At 42.7% G+C, this 8,350-nt stretch overlaps 1 pseudogene; it reads left to right on the top strand.

Annotated features, from left to right (window-relative positions):
- The first annotated feature begins 4,182 nt into the window (after positions 1–4,182).
- Positions 4,183–6,369, top strand: LOC131973589 (general transcription factor II-I repeat domain-containing protein 2-like; annotated as a pseudogene).
- Positions 6,370–8,350: the final 1,981 nt, after the last annotated feature.

Genomic DNA, 8,350 nt, shown 5'->3' with positions numbered 1-8,350 from the left:
TCCCTGAAGGTAAAAGCTCAAATTCGCTGTACATGGGATGAGAGGAGTCATTAATTATCTTCTCAGCATTACTTCTAATTAATTCATCATAAAGACAGCTCAAATATTTCTGTGGCTTCCATAAAATCTTAGAGGCCATGTTCACTATTTCCTGCAGTTTGTTTCTTCCTTTAATATTTAGGTTTCCGTACCACATGATCATATTAAATGATAAAATACTTTCCACCAGGCTCTTATACACTGTTTGTAAAATACTTTGACTCACTCCAAAACTGTTAAGCTTTCGCAGCAAGTGGAGGTGTTGTGAACATTTTTTACAAACATGATCAGTATTGATTTGAAAGGTAAGACGATTGTCGATGTACGTGCCCAAACATTTAAAATCATCGACCATTTCAACCATTTGTCCATCTATATTTACTGGCCTCATAATATTTTTGTTATTCTGTAGGATTAGCTCCTTGGTCTTGAAAACATTTATTTCCAAGGAGCGGGCTGAACACAATTTTTGAAAGTTCAGTACATGATTGAAATACAGGTTCTCTGTTTCGATATCACCCTCCTGCAGTAGAGCAACCAACGCCATGTCATCTGTGTATTTAAATAAATGGAAACGTGCTTGATCAATACTGAAATTGTTTGTGTAAACAGAAAAGAGAGAGGGTGAAAAAATGATGCCCTGTGGTGCTCCTGTGTTCAGTACAATCTCATCTCATCAGAAACACTACCATTTACATGGACTCTTTGTGGGCGGTCAGAGAGGAAATCTCTGATCCAATGGATAATACCACCATTAGCCCCTAGATCTATGAGTCGCTGCAACAGGATATGTATTTGCATAGTATTAAAAGCGGACGTAAAGTCAGTAAAAATAATTCTGGCGTACTGTGTGGGGACTTGTAAATGCTTTGCTATGGTGTTGAACAAGGTTACAGTCGCATCATCTGTGCCCCTCTTACTTTTATATGCAAACTGTAGATGGTCCAGGCTGTTCGACATAGAGGCTATCATATACTACTTTAAACTCTCTCCGTGCACTTGCCTAAAATAGAAGTGAGTGCAATGGGCCTCAAATCTTTTAATTCTGAAGCACCTGGCTTTTTAGGAATCGGCACAATGCTAGATGTTTTCCAAATTTTAGGTACTGTACCCAAGGCTTTGCCCCGAGCACTACTGTTATACTGTGGATGTTTTCTTCTTCCTCTTCCGGACGCAATTTCGTCCCGCTACTAGTCCTACAACTTGAAGAGTTGCAGGACAAATTATATATCAAAACGTGCGGTTTGATCGGGATCGGTGTGCTATTACTTTTCTCTACAGAAAATGTTTTGCATTGAAATGAATGGGACGGCCGACAAAAAATGAGCGAAAAAGAACAATAATTGGAGATTTACTTTATGTGATTTTAATTACACACACACACACACAGGTAACTTTATGCGATTTCCGCTACACACACACAAATGCATGCGTAATCGCGCACACACCTCCAGATACATGTTTCTCTCTCACACACACACACACACACACATTTTGAGGTTAAAGGGCACAGTTTGAAATCTCTGAAGAATCTCATCATAGTGTACACACACCAGCAGTAGCCCCCGTGGCCCTTTCAGAATTTCCCCAGAGGAAATTTTCTAGTTGCATAGTGCAATCTTAACACTGTGCCTCTAAGGCCATCAGGCCCTGGGGTCTTATTGGGTTTTATACATGCCAGACTTGAGGCAATTTCGTGTTCTGTGAGTATCACTGAAACATCTTTCACAGAACATTATATAGGATGTGATAGTGTCTGACTTTTGTGATTAACCACATGAATTGACAAAGAAGATCTGCCAGTCCGTGTCCTCCAGACAGTCTCTAAGTTCCTCCTTACAATCATCTGACCACATCTGTATATCCTTATGCACTGGCTTTTCCCGTTTCAGCTTCGCCCTGTAGCATGGGAGCAGGTGTATGACGTTATGGTCAGACTTTCCCAGGGCAGGACTACAGATGGATTTATAGGCATCGGGTAAATTGCCATAGCACTTATCCAGGGTGCCCGTCAGACGGGTCGGACAATCTACATACTGTTGTAGTGTGGGCAGATGATTTGCCAAGTCGCAGGAATTAAAGTCCCCCATAACAAAGCCGGGTTGATCAGCTGATCTGGATAGCATCTGGATAGCAAATTCAGAATTTGGGGCCAAAATGTTTGTGATTACAGGGATTGAGGACACTATTGGAGTCCTCAAAGAGACAATTCGGGATTAGTTAAATGTTTTTGAACCAGCAGCTTCGCCCCTTCCAGGAAGCTGTGATGGAGCTGATCTCTAGTTTGCAGGGACAGCAAGTCTAGAGGGAGATATGTTTTGTTAGTTAGTGATCAGTTAACTGAAAATCTTTTTTTTTTTTTTGTATCAATAGCATTGTGGAAGGGTAAAGGAGGTGCTACATCTCAAAAAGTTAGCAGAAATGTATTGAATGATGAAGAATCTTTGAAAAAGTTGTTGCAGTTTGATGATGGAGTACCTCTAATGGGTTTAAGAAAATGATACCTATCTTTTTGGCAGGGAGCACAGAAGGAATTGTTGGCTTGTGTTCGTCAGCTGGGTGTCCCGACGTGGTTTTGTTCGTTTTCTGCAGCTGACATACGAGGTTTGGATAAATCAGTATAGCAAAACACTTGCTGGAATGCTAATATTGACATCAAATATGTTGTTGATGCATATGCTTGAATAGCTTACATTATTTCTTACATCTCCAAGGCACAAAAGGAGATGGGGTCGTTGCTAGGCAATGCTAAGAGGGAAGCAGCTAAAGAGGGTAATAGCAGTGCTAAACATGCATTGAAACATTTAGGAAGTGTGCATTTACACAATAAGGATGTTTGTGCTCAAGAGGCAGTGTATAGATTGACAAACATGTATCTTAAGGAGTGCTCTAGGAAAGCTGTGTTTCCCGGTAGGGGAGAATAAAGTTAGAATGAGTTTGCCTTTAAGTGTGTTGAAACAAAAGGCATCATCACATGATCTTACCGATGAAGATATGTGGATGAGGAGTACTGATGACAGGTACAAGAATAGGCCGAAAGATAGTACATTTAATGACGTGTGTTTGGCTACATTTGCATCAGAGTATCATGTTTTGAGAAAAAACGAAAGGCCTGTCAATAGGATTAAATTAAACAATAATTGTGGATTTGTTGTGAAAAGAACAAAAGTACACAACCTGACGTTGTTCGATACGTGCGCTTTTCAGAGACTAACTGGGGATTTCCACCGGGCGTGTTACAGCAGCAGCACGTCTCCACAGCGTTTTTGCTGCGTCTTCTGCCCGGCGTCAATTCACACCGGGCGCGTTACAGCAGCAGCACGTCAGTTTAGCGAGCCGGCCGTATACACGTGAGATAACGAGATCATAATCCTGACCATACGGGAGACCGCAAGATCCCGTGATAAACTCTAAACTATATTTATAGTCTATGGATAAACTGTGTGTATAAAGTACACAACAACAACAACAACCAACTTACTTTGCTTCTCTGACGTGAAAAATATTTTGATCTGACCATCTATCCTTATAAAAACAATATGTTATGTCATAAATGATTGTATGATGTTCCACTTCAACAATCAGCCTCTTGTCGTCCATGTCGCCGATCCTCTGAGACCCTTTGATTGATTGATTGCTGATCTGGTGCCCTGGTCATAACATAATGTTGATGTGAAGTAGTTTTAGGCTGCATGAACTGCGTATTGTGTTTTATTTTGAAAGGGGCGGAAGTGTTTTACGCTGATTCTGAGTCGGACTTCCTGTCTGGTGCGATCTGCTCTGTTGAGATTCACGCGATTTGGCAGCGTCTCACGGAGAAATAGAAGTCCTACCTAATGCTCGCGTAGAGACGCTGACGTGACGCTGCTGTAACGTTACGCAGCGTCACCAGCCCGGTGGAAATGCTCTCATTGATTAGAGTGTTACCTATTTGCAACGGCATACGCGACGCTGACATGACGCTGCAGTAAAGCTCCCCCCGCCAAGACCTCTGCAGAAAAACGCATAACACCGGGATTCCACTGGATGCGTAACGACTCCGAAAGGGGTCCGTCCGCAACGGCTGGAATCCAGGGGTAAGGAGGTGCCATAGACTGATTCGTCGACTCCTGAAGAGACAAATATTTACCAAAAATCCTGTGGTAGATGAAAGTGGACAGCAGTCCGACTCACAGCAGAGAGAAAATATCATGTGGCTCCAGCTACAGCCAACCAGGAGACATCCTTTAACACATATGTGTCAAACTCAAGGCCCGCGGGCCACATCCGGCCCGGCATGCAATTATATCCGGCCTGCGAGATCATTTTATATTATTGTTACTAATGGCCCGATGATATGAAGCGCTGATAACACAATAAACTACAGATCCCATAATGCAGCGCTTCAGCTGCCTTGCCGAGCGCTTTCCCGCGGCAATCAGGTCAAGTGCCTGTTGCTGCAAATTATTGCGAAGCTAGCCCCTCATGATGCCGAAGAGAAAAGTTGATTCTGAAAACCGAGCCTTTCAAAACCGATGGGAGGCTGAGTATATGTTTACTGACATTGCCGGTAAGCCCGTTTGTCTCATTTATGGCGCTAATGTGGCTGTATTTAAAGAGTTTAATCTAAGACGGCACTATGAGACAAAACATCAGGATAACCTGAAAGACCTGAATGCAGAGCAGAAGATACAGAAAGTAGAAGAGTTAAAGAAGAAGCTGACATTCCAGCAGACGTTTTTTACCCGTGCAAAATCACAAAGTGAAGCTGCTGTGAAAGCAAGCTTTATCGTGGCGGAGGAGATCGCCAAAGCAGGCCGGCCGTTCACAGAGGGAGAATTTCTGAAGAGCTGCATGGTCAAGGTGTGCGACATCATATGTCCAGACAAAAAGCAGATGCTGGCAAATTTAAGCCTGAGTAGAAATACGGTTGCTGATCGAGTTTGTGAGATTGCCACTGATTTAAGAACACAGCTGAGTGAAAGAAGCAAAGACTTCATTGCATACTCTCTTGCTGTGGATGAAAGTACTGACGTGACTGACACTGCACAGCTAGCCATCTTCATCCGTGGGGTGGACTCCGATTTGCGTGTTACTGAGGAAATATTGGACATTAAATCGATGCACGGGACAACGACCGGAAAGGACATTTTTGAAAACGTATGTCAAAGTGTAACCGACATGAAACTGCCCTGGGACAAACTTATTGGTCTTACAACTGATGGAGCGCCGGCTATGTGCGGTGAGAAAAGTGGACTAGTGGGAAGGATGCGAGAAAAGATGCAGGAGGAGAACTGTACTGGTGAGTTAACAGCATACCACTGCATCATACACCAGGAAGCACTGTGTGGCAAAGTCCTGAAGATGGACCATGTAATGAGCACTGTAACGCAAACCGTAAACTTTATCCGAAGTAAAAGTTTAAATCACCGGCAATTTCAGTCCTTTATGCAGGAGATAGATTCAGAGTTTGCCGACATTCCTTATCATACAGAGGTGCGTTGTCTAAGTCGGGGAAAAGTTCTCAACAGAGTTTTTGAGCTCAGCAACGAAATCTGTCAGTTCATGGACAGTAAAGGCAAAGACTCCACCGTTTTGCGGGATGAAAAGTGGAAATGTGAGTTGGCGTTTCTGGCTGACATAACCGCACATCTCAATGCCTTAAACCTCCAGCTCCAGGGACGTGACCGCATGATCACTGACATGTATGACGCAGTGAAGGCATTTCAAGTGAAGCTGATTTTATGGGAGACACAAATGCACCAGTGCAACTTGTCCCACTTTCCCTGTTGCCAAGTAATGCTGTCGGCACAACGGTGTTCCCAAATACGCACTTTGCTGATAAACTGAGCGCACTGCGCACGGAATTCCGCTTTGGTGATTTTGAGGAACAAAAAAAGAATTTCGAGTTGTTTCGCAACCCATTTGCCGTCGACGCGGAAACTGCACCTGTGCAGATTCAGATGGAGCTGATTGAGCTGCAGTGTAATGGGACGCTAAAGACAAAGTACGACACTGCAGGGCCCACAGAGTTTATTCACTCCATTCCCGCAGCAATGTCCCAGCTCCGTCTACATGCGGCTCGAACCTTGTGCATGTTTGGTAGCACATATCTGTGTGAGAATATATCTGTTCTCAGTGATGAAGACAAACAAAACAGCACACAGGAGTCGTCTCACTGATGAGCACCTTCAGTCCATCCTGAGAGTCTCCACAACACGGGACCTCACGCCAAACATAAACCAACTTGTTGCCAAAAAAAGATGCCAAGCATCCAGCTCTGATAAAATGGCATAAGAGCAAAGAAAACTGAATGTTTTGATTCGTTATTTGTTATTGCTGAAAAGCACACATTTTATTTATATTTCCAGGTTTTGTTTTGTTTTGCAGCATGTTCATATTTCTAACTTGTATAATTTTGACAGGAGATACTTTTATGGAGAGTAAAATCATTTGGGATATTTAAAATGTAAGGTTTTTTTTATATAAAGTGACATAAAAGCAAAGAAACTCAAATGTTTTGATTTGTTATTTTAATGTTTACTTAAAGCACAAGCACTGTCACAATTTTTATTTATTTTTTCAGGCATTTTTTTTTGCAGCATGTTCATATTTCTAACTTGTATAATTTTGACTGGATATATTTTTATAGAGAGCAAGATATTTTAAGTTATTTAACGTTTAAGTTTATTTATTCCAGAATAACATTCCTGTCTGTTTGTATTTATATTTATGTTAAAAGAAACATTTAGTTTTAGTGTGTTCAATAAATGTTTATTCTGTTCGGCCCGCGACCTGAAGTGTGTTTTGAATTTTGGCCCCCTGTGCAATTGAGTTTGACACCCCTGCTTTAACAGTACTGAACAAATCAATGTTGCGCCCATTACCAACTCCCAGAGTCTCGAAGGGCAGCAGGACTGGCTTGGGTTTCCAAACCCAGCTCAGATCTGTTATATGAACTCCAGCCTGAAGAGCCTGCTCACACTGACGGACTTCATCAAAGACGTCAGCAGCCAGGAGAAAACTTATAGACATCTTGAGGTGCCACAGATCCATCAACTCCAGCCTCAAACTCAAGGCACTCTATTCATTCAAGAGGGCAGTTGGTGGACACTGTCTCCCGGGTACACTTCCTTCACCACACTCTTTGCCATCCTAGAAGGCAGAAAGAAGACAGCTAAGCACCACCACCAGCGCCGGCTAACCACTTCACTACAGCCGGTATCTGTGATTAGCGTCACGGTGCTGGAGGAAGTTCGGTGAAAGTTGAAATGTGTTGGGAGTTTTTTGTAAATTTCATGAAAGCTACAGTGGACTTCAAGTCGTCTTTGCTGACTTAAGCTGCGAGCCGCTGAGTGAAAACATCACAGTGACGGCGGCTCGTCTGAGTCAAAAACAATTCACCACAAAATATAACTCACCAACATGGATACCTTTGTGTTTATCTCCGAGATCAAGGTTGAACTGACTTCCATAGATCTACTCCTCTCTCCCATTGAAAAGGTGATGATGAAGAAGTTTTTACTACAGTCGACTGAGGAGACATGGAAAGAAGTAAGAAGTTCAGGACAGAACCTAAACCAAAATAAAGAGGGTTTTCAACTACAGACTCTCCAGAGCCAGGATGGTGGTTGAAAATGCCTTTGGCAGTTTGGCATCATGTTGGAGGATTTTCCATAGAAGGATCAACCTGCACCCCAAAAACGTGGACAGACTTGTGGTGGCAGCATGCATCCTACACAATTTCCTCCTTGCCCCAAATGAAATGTGCAGCTGCTAGAAGAGGCAGAGGAACTTGGGAGATGCATGGCACCAGTGAGCAACATGGGAGGAAACAGGGCATCAAGAGAAGCCTAGGTGCTGTTAGGGAGAGCTTGGCTACCTTTTTTTTTTTTTTTACCTCCCCCGAGAGCAGTGTGTTCTGGCAGGAGAGAATGATTTGCAATGACTTCACTAGGAATCATTAACTTTACTTACATTACATTAGCTTCTTACATTTGTATAGAGGTTGTACTATGTTGTGAATTGTGAGTGATTTTTATTGAAAATAAACTTGTCTGGTAACTTCTTGTCAGCCCCCCAATTTGCAAGTGTGAAAGTACTGAGCATTTCATGATCTGATGCGTTTGATTCATTTGTATGTAACTTCTAATAGAAGTTAAATACAAAACAACTTAAAACTAGGATTGCAAGCAGTACTGAACGGGCCCTCACAGTACATGCGTATCGGGGCATGCTGCCGTCGGGGTGTGTGCGTTACAGGGGCCAGTCTATACCACCCCTATGAATTTCATTGACTTTAGTGTGGCCACGGTGCCAAATATGCAATTAG

The sequence above is a fragment of the Centropristis striata genome, chromosome 1, assembly GCF_030273125.1.
Source record: "Centropristis striata isolate RG_2023a ecotype Rhode Island chromosome 1, C.striata_1.0, whole genome shotgun sequence".
NCBI classification, from domain to species: domain Eukaryota; kingdom Metazoa; phylum Chordata; class Actinopteri; order Perciformes; family Serranidae; genus Centropristis; species Centropristis striata.
This window is presented reverse-complemented; position numbering and strand designations above follow the sequence as displayed.